This window comes from Ursus americanus, chromosome 2, assembly GCF_024610735.1.
Source record: "Ursus americanus isolate L20-20 chromosome 2, mUrsAme1.1.p, whole genome shotgun sequence".
NCBI classification, from domain to species: domain Eukaryota; kingdom Metazoa; phylum Chordata; class Mammalia; order Carnivora; family Ursidae; genus Ursus; species Ursus americanus.
The window spans coordinates 18,343,242-18,360,271 of NC_142128.1; the positions used below are offsets into that span (position 1 = coordinate 18,343,242).

Sequence of the window (17,030 nt, forward strand, 5' to 3'; positions counted from 1 at the left end):
CGTCCTGTTTCGAAGGCCCGCGGGTGGTGGCGGCAAGCCAGGGTGGGGGCCTTTTCCTCGGTTTCTCTTCCCACGTGGGGGACAGCTGAGACTTCCTCAGCTCCGATAACTTCGTGGGCTAGTCAGCTCCACATCCACCATTTCATCTGAACCGTACAGTTAGGAGGATTCATTTTCCTGGATTAGAGAGAGGTCAACCAATGCCCAGCGAAAGAAAGTGGCCAAATCCTTGTGCTTTGGGAAAGCCTCAGATCCTAAATTTGAACCCGCAAGTGCTGTCTCCACGGCTCGTGGGTGTGGGAAGATCCTGGGTTTCAGTGGGGAGGCCAGAATCACTCCTGACCCCAAATGGTGTGGGCATTCCTGAGGGTTTGAGTTTTGAGCACACTGCCTGTGGCCTCCAGGGACTCAGGCCTTTTGAAGCGTTGAACAGACGCAGTAGAAAGTTCTGCTCATACTGAGTCTAGAGTCCAAGGAGGAACGGGAAGGTATCAAAGAAAAAATTATTCATGACACCTGTCAAAGGTGGTAAGGCAGACTACTTACCTCTGCAATGGGGGTGGGGAGGGTGGGGTTTGTGATAGGGAGAAGTGGGCACAACTCCAAATATAACAAAGACAAGTGCAGATTTATAGCCAAGGAGCAGGGTCTAGGTCACTGGATGGGAAATTACTAAGAGGAAGCACCAGGGGTAAGGGGAATTCTGCTAAACCAACCGCATAGGCCAGAGTGATAAGATATCAAGGGTAGAGGATAAGGAATTTGAGCAGATATCAAAGGTGGGGGATTTTTGCTGAACTGACCCAATAGGATTCTTGCTGAAACTGGACTCAACAAGCCACGGACAATGCCCAAGGTCAAGGCCTAGTCAGAAAAAGGATTCAGAAGGGCCTGACTAAAGTTAGTTCAAGGAGAGGGTCTTTGTCACTGCTCGCCAGGGATGTGTCGGGCATTATCTGGGGCCCTGAGACTCCTTGGTATTATGTAATTACCTTAAGAGCTCTATTAGGTGGAGATTACTGTCTTTTTTTTTTTTTTTTAAGATTTTATTTATTTATGTGACAGAGAGACAGCCAGGGAGAGAGGGAACACAGCAGGAGAGTGAGAGAGGAAGAAGCAGGCTCCCAGCGGAGGAGCCCGATGTGGGACTCGATCCCGGAACGCCGGGATCACGCCCTGAGCCGAAGGCAGACGCTTTAACGACTGCGCTACCCAGGCGCCCCCTGGAGATTACTGTCTTAATAGACAAGGAGACTGGGGCTTGCTCAAGGCCCATTCAGCAGATCAGTGAGTTCTAAGAAGTACGGAGCATCAAAGAAAACACCAAGTGAGCTCAGCCCCTCACCCTGGAGGATCTCACAGGTAAGAGATTGACAAATATTTATTGAGCATTTACTATAAACCTTGTACTTTCAAAGCACTTTAAAAATAGTAAACTCATGGGGCGCCTGGGACACTCAGTTGAGTGGAGTGTCTGACTCTTGATTTCAGCTCAGGTCATGATCTCAGGGTGGTGACATTGAGTCACACGTCGGGCTTTGTGGTGAGGGCAGAGTCTGCTGGAGATTCTCTCTCTCTCTCCCTCTGCCCCTTTCCCTCCTGCTGCTCTCATGCACTCTCTCAAATAAAGAAAATTTTTAAAATCTTTCAAAAAATGCTAAACCCATAGATTAATTATTATTATCACCCCCAGTTGAGTAGTGACAACATTGAATTTTGCCTGAGCCCTGTGTTCCTAGAAAACAGTGAAGATTGAAGGAATTCCCCTCACCGTTTTGTGTTCCAGAAAACAGGTTGCTGCCAAGAACCCCCTTTTCCATAGGACTTAGGGAAGACTCATGGATGCCCTGCCCTGTCTACCTATGGCAAGGCCAGACACAGACCCTCCAAATTCCCATTCTTTGCCTTATAAGTGATTAGTGAACTGCTTGTCCCCAGTAATCAATCCAAGCAAAATGCTCCTTAACCAGGTTTGGTTAAATTCTCGTCTTCCTCCAGGCCCTGAACTTTGGCACACCTTCAGCCTAAGGGAGCAGACAGGCCCTCCTGAGAACAGGGCAGAATATTCTCTGACCTATTGTCCCAGTATGCCACCTTATCATCCTACTTCCTAGTTCTTTTCTGCGGCCTATAAAAGAAAAAAAAAAAATCTTTTTGCCTGACCCTGAAGATGCTCTGCAGACCTTATGGTCACAGCTTTCTCTCTAGGACAGTAGACCCCTCCCCCCATTGCAATCATGCTTACAAGTGAGTCTGCCTTTAATACTTCCAGTTTTGTTTTTTGTTAGACAGTGGGTGGGCAGAGACTACAGGAGGGTGGACACTGGGCCTCTAGGAGCCCAAACAGGCCCCACAGTAAAGGGTCAAAAGAGATGTGAACACAGACCCTCTGATTCTCTTCCACAGTGATCAGGAATGGGGTTCTGGTCTGTCCCAGTGAGTAGGGAGTGCTGCCAGCCAGGCAGACAGACATCCCTTTTGCCAACTTGTGTTTTCGAAACTGGCTTGTTGAGATGAATTCTAGGCACCAATGAAATGTTTTCGTAAAAGAAAAGAACCACAGTCTTTTGTGGGGCTTCACTTCCCGTGTGTCAGTGCCAGTCCCCACCCCTCCCCCTATTTCTCCTTGTCCCAGGCAGCCTTGGAATTGGCCATCAAGCTGACAGAACCCTTTGAGTGCTGCGGGAAGGCGGGGAACCAACAAAAGGCACCGTTTATGTCCATGTTTGTGGATTTTCTGTTTGATCAGCAGCCTGTAATTTAAATATATCCAAGTGTGCTGGGAACATTTGTGGCTTAATTACCGAATTTATTTAAAACACACACATACAAACAAAACTCTAAGCTGGAAAACAACCTTTAGCTTGTCCACAGAAGAGACATTTAATTGACTCCAGTTGCTTAAAGATGATGTGGAAACCTTCCCCTACTGAATCTTCCATTCACTGGAGGACCTAAGGCTGGTCACTTACCCAGCCTTCATTGGGTGCCTTCATTCTCCTTAAGCATTACCACCTCAGCAAGGAGCTAGTGGCCTGAAGTGACCTTAAAAGAGTAGGAAGACAAAAGCCAAAGTGTTTTGTTGAGTGGATGCCGCTGGGATGGAAGCGAAAAGTCGCTGACAGGAAGTCAGGCAGCCTGGAGCACTAATTACCTCTCTGAGCCTCCAGTGTTCTCCTCCATGAAATGGGTATAAGAAAGATCCTGTATCCCCTGTGCTGGTGAGGATTGATAGGACGGCTGTACGTCTCCAGCCTCTAGTCCCTAGTCTGTTCCAGAATCCCTATGTTCCAACCTATTAGCACAGACCCCCCCCCTTCCTGTTCTGTGTCCATAGGTCCCCTAGGGCAGTGTGGAGCTTCTTAAAATCCAGGCTCTTGGCCATCGCTCCTGGAGTTTTCGGTATAGCAGTTCTGGAGTCAGGCCCAGGATTCTGCATTTTCACTAGCTATCTGGACTACTCAGAGGCAGATGGTAACTGCATTTTGAGAGAGGCAGCTCTGGGTCTCACAGGTGTCTGGAACAGTGGGTGGGGGAGGTGGTAGAGGGTTCTGGAAGCTGCATAAAGCCGACCTGAGGAGGGGCCCAGAGCTTCCTGGCCAGGCTAGGTCCTCTCTCCTGCTGTTGCACAGCCCCTCCTCCACCAGTATTTCTTTGGATTCTCACACACCACTGCCCAGACCGCAGCCAGCCCAAAGATCCTGGTCAGGACAGACTCAAGCATTGCTCCCTTATAGACTAAACACTACTACCTTCCCTTCCTCCATGGATCCCAGGGGATGTTTTTCTCCTAAGCCCTTGAAAAGCCAAAGGGTTTTTTGTTGGTTGCTTTGGCTGCATAATAGGACCCGTCACCCTCTCCTCATCATCCCTCAATACATGCCAAGCACTGTGTTCGGTATTGGCGTGATCGTGACCAACAAGACAAATATTTTCCTCTTTGTTATTCATCAATTCATTTGTGTTGCAAATACGTATTGAGCACGTATTTCATGCAGGCATTGAGCTAAGCGCATGTATCCGTTACCCATTACTGCAAATAATGCTGTGTAACAAACCGTCCCCAAACTGGATAACTTAAAACATTAGGACTACAGAGATCTGGATGGTCGGGTCAACTGCGTCTGACTCCGTTGGTCTTGGTGCAGCTTGCTTGTGTGAAGATGGCCTTACTCACATGTCTGGTGGTCAGTTGGGGGTTGGCCAGGGCAGTGGGGATAACTGGACTAGTGGTCACTCATCACGCAGCAGGCCAGCCTGGGCTTGGTCACATGACAGTGGTGGGATTCCACGAGACGGAACGGGAACTGCGAGTCTCTCGAGGCTTAGAGGCCTCCGTGGCACAAAGCACTTCTGTTGGCTAAGTCAAGTCACGTGCTATTGGCCAAAGTAAGTCATACGGCGAGTCACATTCAAGGTGGGTGAGGAAAGAGAATCCACCACTTGGTGAGAGGAACTCTGAGTCCTAGTGCAAGAGGCTTGCGTATGCATGTGTGTAATCTACAAGTAAAGCAGGGAAAGGAGAACCGGGTGATGCCAGGTGTATGTAGGATGGGGGTTGCTATTTTACATGGCAGAGACTTTTCTGACAAGGTGCCCTCTGGGCAGACACCTGAAGGAAGTGAGAGACCAGGTCCTGTATTCATGTGCCGGAAGGGAGTTTCAAGGCAGAAGGAAGGGCGCAGAGTCTGGGGTGGCTGGAGTCCCAGGAGCCAGTGGGGGCATGGGAACAGGCACGGTCAGAGGGAGGAGACACCTGGCAGAGGTGTGAGAAATAGGGTAACTGTGAGGAGTGTCCTGGCGGGTGAGGCATAGGCGGCCGCAAGCACATGTCACAAGTGGACAAGGATAGGGAGGAGTGGGGCCGTGTTAAAGAATGGCCACAGGCCCTTGGCACTACTCCCATGGAGAGGTGCAGCGTGTGCCTCTCTTTAGAGTCTGTGAGCTGGTCAGGAGGGACGCTATGGAACTTTGGGGCTGGGTCACAGAAAGCGAGGTGGCTTCTGCTTTGTTCCCTGGAACTCTCGGGAGCCTGGGGCTGTTTGTGAGAAATCTGACTACCCCGAGGCCTAGTGTTTGAGTCATCCCAGCCCAGGCAGCAGGTGCCGAGAGAACAAGCCTCCGGGAGGTTCTAGCCCCAACCGTAGGAGTCTTCCCAGCTGAACCCTGGACGTCACGGGGCAGAGACAAGCTGTCTCCACCAAGCCATCTCCCACCCCACTAAATAAGGGGAAGACGAGTAATTCAGATCCCTTGCCATGGGAAGAGAGTGTTCCAGGCAAAGAAAACAGCCCATCTGCAGGAGGGGGTTGTGGGGGATGGTGGGGGTGGGCAGGGCAGGAGAGGCCATTGGTGGTGACTTACAGCAAAGTTCCCTGAGTGTGGGCACTCCCACCAGTGGTACCGGGAGGCCTGGGGAGGCATGTACTTCCATCCTGGGTTTGCTGCCTCGAGGCCTCGCACCCTGCTCTTGCATCTCCAAGGTCCACCAGGCTCCTTCTGCAATCTCAACGGACCTGTGATCTTGGAGCCTCTGCTGCTCTTCTTCCTGCAGGAATTTTGGTCCAGAATGAAAGCGGTGGGGGAGGAAGCTTGACACTCCGGGCTGTCTTGAGAGGGAACAGCCTGGGCTCTGCTCCTTACAGATCTGTCCTGCCACACTGGACCCTGCTGCGAAGACATCTCAGGCTCGCCAGGAGCAGCCTAGTCTTGGCCCTGCTGGCCCCCAGCTGCAGGAGCTTTCTGGGAGCTCCTCGCAGCCTGGTGTGTTAATGCTTCTGAGGGTGAAGCAGAAGGAAGACTAGAACAGTCTATCCTGTCCTCAGGCTGAGCTGATTTTCTATGGGGACTGCAGGGGTGGGGGAACTGTAACTCCACAAATACTTTCCTGAGACCTCCTACGTGCCAGGTACTGTTAGGCACTGGTGGGGCTGGGGTTACAGCTACAAAGATAAAAAAGGTACATTTTATGAACTTAACACCAATAAGGGGAATAAAAATAAAGACACAAACCCTAGCCCAAATCATTGTTACTGAATTGCATTTGACATCTTTCTGTTATAAATTGCAGAAATCCAATTCAAACGATCACATTTATTTGACTCATAGGACAGAAAATTCCGAGGATTGAGCTGGCTTCAGGCAAGGCTGGACCTAGGTGCTCAGATGGTGTTGCCTCATGGCTTGGCCTCTCTTTTCCTCTGAGCCGGTTTTATTTCCAGGCCGACTTTCTTCTTATGATAGCCCCTGACAACCCCAAGTTCAAATCCTAGGTTTGGCAACTCCGGAGGAAGTAGAGTGCCTCTTTCCTAAGAATTTCAGCAAAAGACCCTGAGAAGACTCCCATTGGCCTGGTTTGTGTCACTCTGCGTTTGCCTGAGCCAATCGCTGTGCAAGGTGGATGTGATTCTGCCACTGGCCGAGGCTGGGAGTTTCCCCTCTTGACTGAGAGTGGAGGTTGGGCAGTTCTGCTCGTAGTAGTTGGGCTGCTGTTACTGGAAGAAAGGGAACAGATGCTGGGCAGACAAATAACCACATGTAACCGAAGCCTCAGAGGCAGAACGATCCTTGGCGTGCGTCTTATTCAATACCTTCGTTTTATAGGTAGGAGAACCGAGAACCTTCACATCTATCTCTTCCGCTTGGCAGGCCCTGAGCAATCCCTTCATGTCTCTGTGACTCAGTTTCCCTATCTCAAGGGGGTATAATGACACCATAGCGGGAATTGGAAGGATTACTTCATATAAATGTTGTAACCTGGTTAGAACAGTGAAACCTATTAGGTGCCCAGTAAACGTTGTTCTTTCTCCTCTCTTCTGGCATCCCTGGATCTCTGGGACTCATTCATTCCCTTCTCTGTGTCTCGGAAATACTGTATCCACCCCTTTGCTTGGATTCAGCATTGTTATTTGTTTTTCCTCTTGTGGGACTCAGTTTCCAACACTCACAGGAGAGTTCTTGAAGAGCAGGGCCCAGTTCTTGTGACTCTGTGTCCACTGCCTGGCCCCTGGCAGAGGCAAAGACAGATGTATAGGGGAAAGCCATCAATGCCCCGACTCGGTTTGGCGGACCAGTTGTCCCATTGAACGAATGCCGCGTGACAAACCATCATGGTGTTAAAAGTGACTTCAGAAAACATTTATTTTCTGCATGAATCTACAGTTTGAGCAGAGCTTGGTGGGGACAGCTAGTCTATCTTCCAGTTGGTTGTCAGCTGGAGTGGCTAGAAGGCCAGGAGCTGGGGACATCTGGAAGGGCCCCTGGCCCACATCTGGCCCTTGGGGCCAGGAAGGCTGGGACAGCTGGGAAGACTCCAGGGGCTGGGACCGCTGGGGCTCTCTGGGCATCTCTAGGTGCATTGTGCCAGGGAGGGGGGCTTGCATGAGTCAGCGCAGGACCCCTCAGGTCTGTGCCCTAAAAGAGAGAACCAGGAAGAAGCGGTATTACTTACAAAAAAAAAAAAAAATTAAAAACAAACAAAAGGAAACAACCCCTTGATTTTAGAATGGTTTTAGATTTACAGAAAAATTGCTGAGATAATACAGTCCCCAGGTACCCCACCCCTATTTCCTTTATTAACTTAATGTACGTTTGTCACAATTAATGAGCCAATATGGATACATTCTTATAACTTTACAACTAAAGCCCATCCCTTAGTCAGATTTTCTTAGTTTTTACCTAAGGTCCTTTTTCTGTCCTAGGATAGACTGTGGGATCCAGGATACCATATTACATTGAATTGTCGTGTGTCCTCGTGCCCCTGGGCCGTGACAGCTTCTCGTACTTTCCGTGTTTTGACGACTCCGACAGTTTCCAGGAGTGCTGGTGAGGCATTTTGTAGACGGTCCCTCAGCTGGGATCTTTCTGAGGTTTTTCTGGGGATTGCACTGGGGGTTGGGTTTTGGGGACCAAGACTGCAGAGGGGAAAGGCCCTTCTGAACACGTCATGTTGGGGGCACGTACCATCAGCATGACGATCCCTGTTGGCGTTCCTCTCCATCACTTGGCCACAGTGGTGTCCCCACCGTAAAATTGCTCTTCGTCCCCCTTTTCCACACAATTAGTTTTTGCGGGGAAGTCACTAGCTCTGTGCAGCGTGCACACGGGGAGTGGGGAGCGGTGCTCTACGTCCTTGAGGCCGGAGCATCTACAGAGATTACTTGGAATTCTTCTCCATGAGAGGTTTGTCTGTGTTTCCCGATTTATTTATTTATGCGATCGTTGATTTATATCCGTGTTGACTCATGGTTATTTATTTTCTACTTTGGATTATCATCCGCTAGTGTGTTATTTACTCTGTTGCTTGAATTGTTCCAGTGTTGGCCATTGGGGAGCTCTTCAGGGTGGCTCCATGACCTTTTCATTCCCCCATCGTTCAGAGCGTGTGTGTGTGTGTGTGTGTGTGTGTGTGTGTGTGCGCGCGCGCGCTTGACCACTTCCTCACTTTCTGGCACTGTAAGATGCTCCAGGCTTGTTGAGTTTATTTCGCGCCCCAGTGCCAACATCAGCCAGTTCTCCAAGGAGCCCTGGTACCTGTTATTGGAGAATGGTTTTAGAACCTAAGATCTGGATGCCAAGTGCACTCATGGTTGCTGGGGTGTAACACCCTTTTTAACAAAGCCTCCGAAGTCATGGAGTTTAATTCTGTCGCAGTCACAGGCCCACTCAGAATCATGGGGAGAGAATGTAGACTCTTGCGCCTCTTGGTAGAGGTCTGTCCTTGTCACCTAATCGGAGCTTATGAGATGCGGTCCACTGGTGTCATCATCTTTGGAAAGTACCCCTGCCACATCAGTGATGCTGTCGCCCGCCCAAGGATTCTTATCTGACTTGAAACACCCTTCATCCCCGTCTGGTTTCTATTTTGCTTCAAAGAAACTCTTTCCATGGTTTGGTTTTGCCTGGAGATGGTTTCAGGTGATACAGGGACACACCGTACCTAACACTGGGTCCCCGTGTGAGACGGCCGTTGCCTTCTCACGTCTCTCCTAGTCCTTTCGCTCTGGGGTCAAGGGGAAAGTCTCAGCTTCGTGCTGTAAACGTCTGTAGTGCATTTATAATGCTTGAGAATCTCTTTTCTTTTGTCATGTTCTGGCTCGGAGCATTCTCATGGCACAGCCTTCTAGGAAGAACTCCGTCATATTGTTTTATTTTCATTTTATGTGCTTGGGAGCTACTCTCTGCAGCAGAGACATTTACCACTTACCAGTATGAGTGTGCACCCCCATATTTCCCAATCCCCTTGCAGGTAGGTGGAGCCACGTGATTATTTGGGGCCAATGGGCTGTGCGTGGAAGATTTGAAAGCCCATGAGCGTTGCTCCAGCTCTGTTATTGCCCGTCGTAGGATGGCATGACTCCGTCTGCTGAGGCTCTCGCTGACGGAGTGGGGCCTCTGTCAACCCACATCAGTTATTCTGTGTTAAACCTTTGAACTCTTGGGAGCAACTATGATTGCTATGCTGCCTAATCTTTCTTGACTAATACAATTTTTAAATAGGGTGAGTGATCCTGGATTTTTCATTTACATAATGATGCAAGATTTACCCCCCCCCCCAAATGAGTGCTTCAAAGAAAAATAGGTGAATAATTTTCTAGGGGATAGTCAGACATGGCGAAAATCCTCAGTGGAAAGCTGCAAATGGGTAGCATTTGGGCAAATACTGCCACTGTGTTTTTGTCTTGCTGTCGGCGTGGGAACTCTGGTCTTTATTGGAGTTGGCCAGAAAGGAAATTTCTGTTAATTCCCATTTGTTCCCTGTATGTCCTGTGGCTTGAACAACAACCATCAAAACCTCTTCATTAAAGCTTATTAGTCAGAGATTACGTGAAAAGATCTGGATTTTCTATTGGATTTTAGAGCCAAATAGCTTGCCTTTGCCCATAATGTTCTCTAGACATCAATCACGGGTATAAACTTGGTGAGAGGGGGTGCTTCGAGGCTTTCTGCTCCTCGGCTCCTGTTTAAAGGCACAAGCAAATGATAACTGACTCGCCATGAGAGAACGCCCCAACACCACAGCCAAGAGGGAAAGGATGGAGTGTCATTCCAACCCAGTGCACCGAAGGCCGGGCCTGTGTGTGCTGATTAGCGGGTAATTGGGCCTTGGCACGGTGATTTGCATGCTGGAAACTGCTAAAATATTCACGTACTTGACTGTGTCTCTTCCAATTAGATGTAATAAATGCAGATTTGGGTGACCATATGTTTTATTTTGTGTAACGGTTTTAACCTTTAAGGTGTATGTGTGCCTGCGTGGGTGAGTGCAGCTCTCCAGTTCTCTGGGGCTGGCCTGATTGGAGGTAAGCTGGTATTTTAAGTTGCAATGTGATTAGCTAATTATTAGAGACTCCTTGGGATTGGAAGCACAGGCGCTATTAGCTTTCTAGTGTGAATCGTACTTTCTTCCTCCCTCCTTCCTTCCTTCCCTCCTACCCTCCCTCCTTCTCTTGAGCAAGTTGACTCATGTCTCTAAGCCTTACTTCCCTCCTCTGTAAAATAGGGCTGATAACAACACCTATGAGAATTTTTGAGGAATAAAGAAGATACTATGTATGAGGCATGTAATGCAGTGTTTGGCACATAGTGAGTGTTCAGTGAATGGTAGCTGTTACTCTTATTATTGGCTGTTCATCTTTCAGCGGGTTCCTTAGCCTTCTGAACTCAGTTTCTCCGTCTGAAAAATGGGCTCATGCCATTGCTTACATGAGATTTTTGTGATGTGCGAAGGAGATAATTAGGTATTATTTTTATTACATGCTCAGGGAATTCATTCATTCATTCATTCATTCATTCATTCATTCATTCATTCATTCTGGGATGCATTGTGTATTAGCCAGGGTAGGATTTTTAGAGTAAAAACTTCCCCTAAATTTTGGCCTGAGACAGTAAATTTATTTCTCTCTCTCGTCTCACCTCAATGCAAATGGACAGGAGGCTCTGCTCCACGTACTCATTCAGGGACCCACACTCCTTCCAGCCAAGGCCGCGCCCTCTGCAGGAGCCTCCAAGTCCTCCTCCTTCGGTCCATGCATGGCATGGGAAAGATGGTGGCAGATCTCACGCAGAATTCGATGGGCCACCTCGGCTCTGGTTCCAGCGGCCTCTTAGTACAAACCTGGCCACAGGGAAAGCGAGGGGATGTCCTCACTGTGCACCCAGGATAGCAAAGAGGATGACAGCTCAGTCTGGATCGAGGTTCCTAGAAGCCACGACGTGAGGGTTGCTGACTGCTTCTGAGACTCATAAAATTACACTGAATGAGCCCCACTTGAGGTCATACTGGGTTGGAAGAAGGACAAAGGGGAGATGCACGTGTGGAAGAACAGTGGGGCCCTGTGTCTCTTTTATGGCTCTGGGTCCTGGACGTTGGAGCCACAAGGTCCCTCCCTCCGCCCTTGGCCATGCTCTCCTTTGGAATCCATTAGTGAGCTCCGCCATTGTTTTTCTGATTTCATTAAAAATGCCACCAAGACACATGCTCTGCAGTATGCCACTTCAGTCCTAAGTGGGGCATTTTTGCTAGATGGATCGATTTTTTTAAATGACAGCATCTGTCTGCTTGTACACATTTATTTATAATTCTTCCCTTGGCAATTAGAGCCGGGGAATCGGTGAGCGGTAACCAGCTGTTTGAATTAGCCGGGAAGGGAGGCGGGGATGTGATCTGTGAAGGAGCCCTGGCCAGAAGCAACAAACATGGAACAGATGCCCCCAAATGCACAATCCTGGGGAGGGACTTGTAAATCACGTGCACTGCCAGCCCAGAGACACAGCAGCCGAGCCAGGGGAGCCGGAGAAGCCCCTGACAGTGGGTGGCTGTGTCTGGCCCTCTCAGGGACACAAGGGCTGTGGGTAGGAGGACGGCAGAGTAGCAGAGGGGGTACTCCTTGGTGAGCTGGACCCTCTGCTGAGTCCCTGTTGTGCTCAGGGTGAAACCCAAAGTCTTCCCCTTGGTCCACAAGGCCCTACGGGGGGGGGGGGCTATTACTCCTCTGCCCTCCCTCCCTCCTGCTCTCCTGCCTCCAGCCTCCCCAACTCCCCGGGGCTCCTTGCTGCTTCTAGAATGTACCCTCCTCAGGGCCTCTGAGGCTCCAGCTTGCCCTGCCTAGAGCTTGGAGCTCTCCTTCTCCTGGCTTCTCTCCACCTGTGATCCCTTGTCACGTTCCAAACCCACTACAGATGCCCCGATGTTCGATGGCCCAACTCAGGATTTTTCGACTTTACCAGGGTGTGAAAGCAATATGTATGTAATAGAAACCATTCTTGGAATTTTCAGTGTGGCTCTTTCCCCCTGGGCTGGTGACATGCAGTGCGTATCCTTGTGTGACACTGGGCAGGGGCAGCTGGCCAGGCAATTGTCAGGGTCAACCGCGGACACTCACAGTCATCCTGTACTCATATAACCCTTCTGTTTGCCACTTTCAGAACAGTATCCAATTACCGGAGCTAGTCAACACGTGCTTATAAAGTGGGCTCTGTGTTGGATGCTTTTGCCCAACTGCAGGCTAATGTAAGTGTTCTGCGTACATTTAAGGTGGGCGAGACTAAGCTGTGATTTTTTTTCTGTAGGTGAGGTTAGGTTAGGTGCTCATGATACGTCTTGTTCACTGCTGACCTGTGCCCGGCACACAGTAGGAGCATAGTAGAGATCTGCTGACTCCATGAAGGGATATTTCATTTGAGGGGAGTGGGGGACACATTGCCCCCTCTTAACCCTCTCTCTCTGCAATTTGGAGGAGGGGGCGTCACAGAAAGCCCAGGTCATTTAGGGTGGCTCCTTGGGGACAGCAGCCCTGTATTCTTGATCTCCGTTGCTCCCCGGGGTCTAGCCAGAGGCTGGCACACAGTAGGTGTTCAATGAATCATTGTTGAATAAAGAGATGACTCAATGACCCAAGTTGACAGTCAACAACGCTCCAGGCAAAAAGGAAGGCATCATCCAGATGCCCTCTTCTCTTTCCTTGCCCAACACCAGCGCGTCTGACCAGCAGCGCCTCTAAAATACAGCTCGCGTGCAAGCGTGCAAGCTCCGGTCTCCAGTTCCTCCAATAGTCCCGTGGCTTCTGCCACTCTCCATCTCCCAGCCCAGACCATTGCAACTCCTCACCCGTCCTGGCTGCTACTCTTGCGCCCCCTACAGTTTGTTCTCCGCACAGCAGCCAGAGGTAATCTAAAACTGTCAATCATCCCCCCCCCCGCCCCCCCGCCGCTGGCCACTCTCCAGGAAGGGCTTCTACCGAATCCAGACTCCTCCCTGCGGCCACCCCGGTCCTGCCAGCAGCTCTTGGTGCCTTTGCCCTTGCTGTTCCTTCTTCCTGGAATGCCTTCTCCCGACCAGTTCCAGCCTGGCTCCTTTTTCCTGCAGGTGTCTGCTCAAATGTCACCTCCTCGGAGATGGAGATGCCTCCCCTGACCACCCCATCTCATCCAGGAACCCAGTCCGAGCCCCCGCCCCGTGGAGACGGATGGCTCCAGGAGGAAGACGCCGAATTCCACGCCCCCTCCCCTGCCTCTTCCCATCTGCTTTTGTGTGTGAAGCAGCATCACAGTTTGATACAGGACTTTCTTTCCTGTTGTTCCTCCTTCCTCCAGTTCCCCCTTTTCCTTCTCATCAAAGCAGGCAGCTGTTGCCTCAGGGGAGAAATATAGCAGAAGGGGAGGAAGAAATAGCTCATAAGTCTTTTTTGGCTTTTCTTCCCTTTTAGGAGAAGTTAGAAGGTGCAGGGGATTTGAGGCGCCTTGAAACATCTTGGAGCAAGAGTTGGGGGGAGAATGGGACCCCCTCCACAGACTGCAGAGAGACTGCACTTGCCTGGGGCAGGGGAGGGGCGGGAGGGGGAGTGCTGCCAGGCCTGAGCATTAAGTCCTGGACTCCACTGCCCTGCGTCTCCCTGGGGAGGCAGTGAGGCCCTGGGGGAAGAGGCTGCTTCTAAGACCAGAGATCCCAACCCCGGCACCCCTGGGCTGCATCCTGCCCACAGCTATGTTCGATTTGGCCCATGCTTTTTTCTTTTTTTCTTTTTTTTTTTAGTTGCCAACATCCAAGAGGTGGTATATTTCAATTTCTCTTGAAAATCAGATCCTGATTTGTAGTTGGTCTCGAAGAGGAGGCCAGCACTGGGCCTGTGCTCCCATGAGACTGCCCTCGGAGGGCCTGGCATGAACTCGCTGCTTCTCCCACAGCACCCCCTTCTTGCTGCTGGGTCACAGCCAGTCCCCTGGGTTCCTTTTTCTGACCAGCCTAGCCTCTGTGGGCATCTGAGTTCTCGAGCTCTGGGTCCTGGTGCCAGAGGCAGCCTCAGTGAAGTTCCCAGGGTCGCAAGCATGTTCTGGAGGCCACAGAGAGCTTCCGCTTCTGAAGGGGTCACGTGGACAGGAAGGACAGGCATCTCAGGGGTAACCCATGGGGACAGATCCCCCACACACCCCACCCAAACTGGTGACTAACACTGCGGCCTGAGACCCAGGCCCGACCCCAGAAAGGAGCAGGCCAGCCAAGAAGGTCTGAATTTGCTTTGGTGTCCGCTCAGCACAGCAAAACAGAAGGCAAGGGTCGGAGAGATTCAGTGGGTTCAGAAAAAATTTTAAAAATTGATCTGTTTTCTGAGCTACCCAATCTGTAGATGAGAGGAAAGGCTGATGCCACGCATTACTCATTCTTCGGGGTCCAGTGTGTCCCCCCAGAAAAACAATACCATTCTTAGGGCAACTTTCTCACAGGACTGGCACAGTTGGGGGCCCTTTATAGTCTCAGACTCCTGCAGGCATCACAATTACCTGATGTTCGAGAAAACAGATTGCCCGGCCCAGCCTCGCATATTCTGATTCGGCAGGGTCTCGAGTGGGGCCCCAGAATTTGTCTTTGGAGCAAGCTCCCAGGTAATGCTTATGCTCCTGGCCTGGGGAGCGCTCTTTGAGAAGCACCCATTTAGAGAATCGTATTAATTAGTTCTCACTATCTTATTAGGTAGAATGTAGCATCTTCTTTTTAAAGAAGAAGAGGGAGGAGGAGGAGGAGGAGGAGAAGAAGGAAAGTTCATTTGCTTTTCTATGAAGCCAAGCCCGGCCACGAGGACCTGCTTCTCTGACCTAGCAGGGGTCATGTGTCTGGGGAGGGGGGTAGGATGGGTGGGGTGGAGGGGGAGAGCCTACGCCTGGCTCTTCTCTTAAGTGGTGAGAATATAGAGCAGGCCTCCCCCTTATCTGCGGTTTTGCTTTCTGCAGGTTTCAGTTACCTGAGGTCAAACCACGGTCCAGAAGTGGATGATGGGCCTCCTGCCATGTCGTCGTCACTACGTCAAAACACCTGTGTCACTTCATCTCATCACGTGGGCATTTTAACATCTCACATCATCACAAGAAGACAAAGAGTGAGTACAGGGCACTAAGAGAGTTTGAGAGAGAGAGAGAGAGAGACGGCATTCACACAACTTACATTACAGTGTACTGTTACAATTGTTCTATTTTATTATTAGTTATTGTCAGTAGTCTCTTTCTATGTCTAATTTATCAATTAAGCTTTATCACAGGTGTCTGTGTGTAGACAAAACATAGCATATCCAGGATTGGGTATTACCTGGGCTTTCCAGCATCCATAGGGGTCTGGACCATATCCCTGTGGATAAGGGGGGAGCTACTGTAGTATTTCACAATTGTACAGCGATCGCCATGCGTTTTCCGAAGACCGTGGTGTCTGTCAACTCCTCCAGCCCTCGTAATAGCTCACTGTAGCCTCCTTGTCACCCCCACTTTATAGGTGACAGGATGGGATCCATTCTGTCCAGAGGGCGCACTCACCTGGGAGGCTTTACTGGGCAGGGTCTGGAAGCGATGACATCCATCCCCAGGTGATTGAAATGTGCAGTCCTGGGTGAGAACCCCCAACACAAATTTTGATTCTGATTGAACGAACATGTAAAGGGCTGCCCCAGCTGGCTGTGTTATCCCATTTTACTCTCACAAATACCCGGGCAAAATAGGTATCATCCTGGGGCGCCTGGGTGGCTCAGTCAGTTAAGCGTGCAACTCTTGGTTTTGGCTCAGGTCATGATCTCAGGGTTATGAGATCGAGCCCCACGATGGGCTCCCATTCAAATGCCGCATGTCACCTTAGCTTTTTTCTTTTTTTTTAAAGATTTTATTTATTTATTTGACAGAGAGAAACAGCCAGCGAGAGAGGGAACACAAGCAGGGGGAGTGGGAGAGGAAGAAGCAGGCTCCTAGTGGAGAAGCCTGATGTGGGGCTCAATCCCAGAACGCTGGGATCACGCCCTGAGCTGAAGGCAGACGCTTAACGACTGCGCCACCCAGGCGCCCCTCACCTTAGCTTTTAAAAAGGCCCACTGCCGGGTACCAACCCCAGGATGTTCTGATTCATGTGTATGGGGGTGAGGTCAGAGTGTAGGTACTTTCTAAAAGTCCCTCAGGCCGTTTTCCTGTGCAGCCAACGGAGATCTCCTCCTTACCTAAGGAGCGAAGGGATCCAGGGTCTCCCTGGGAGAAGGCCTTTAGGGTTGGGCTGGGGTTGACTTTGACGCCGTTTTGGGGGGCCCTCTCCCCCACAAGCTGCACAGGAGGGTGGGCCTGGTGCAAGAAAGGTCTGCTGTATTTGGTTTGTATCTCGGCTGAGAAGCAGTGCAGGAAAGTGCCCGTGGAATAAAGGCCGGCTCCCGCCCTGGATTTTTCTCTCCATCATCTGCTCCGCCAAGACTGACAGGTGCCAGCATTTACAAATGGCCCTGGCCTGTAGTTCCATGTAGAACAGTGAAGTGTCATCGTTTCTGGGTGATGACCAGGTGGAACAACTTTCTGCCAGCTAAGGTGATATGCGGCAACTGGCATTTGAATGGGTCGCTTTGCGGGACTGGCAAGAGACAGGAAGTGCCACCTTGGGGCTGTCACTCTCAGTGAGAGGGAAATAGCTACAGGCTTGTGCCCCTGGGTATTCATTTGGTGTCCCCCTAGATGAGGAGAGACATTGGGGCATGCAGATTATTTCTTTAACAGAAGATTTACTACGTACGTTGTAC

The 17,030-nt window shown here is 50.4% G+C and overlaps 1 long non-coding RNA gene across 4 annotated transcripts in view; it reads left to right on the forward strand.

Annotated features, from left to right (window-relative positions):
• Positions 1-60: 60 nt before the first annotated feature.
• LOC123778069 (uncharacterized) overlaps positions 61-17,030 on the forward strand; it is a 52,720-nt gene continuing 35,750 nt past the window's right edge. For 3 of the 4 annotated variants that reach the window (XR_015727317.1, XR_015727319.1, XR_006775776.2), the window contains exons 1-2: positions 61-1,362; positions 15,226-15,371. This is a non-coding gene — a long non-coding RNA (uncharacterized LOC123778069). Of the gene's footprint in view, positions 1,363-7,700; positions 7,825-15,225; positions 15,372-17,030 lie in introns of all 4 variants that reach the window. The other variant, XR_015727318.1, reaches the window with a different exon arrangement.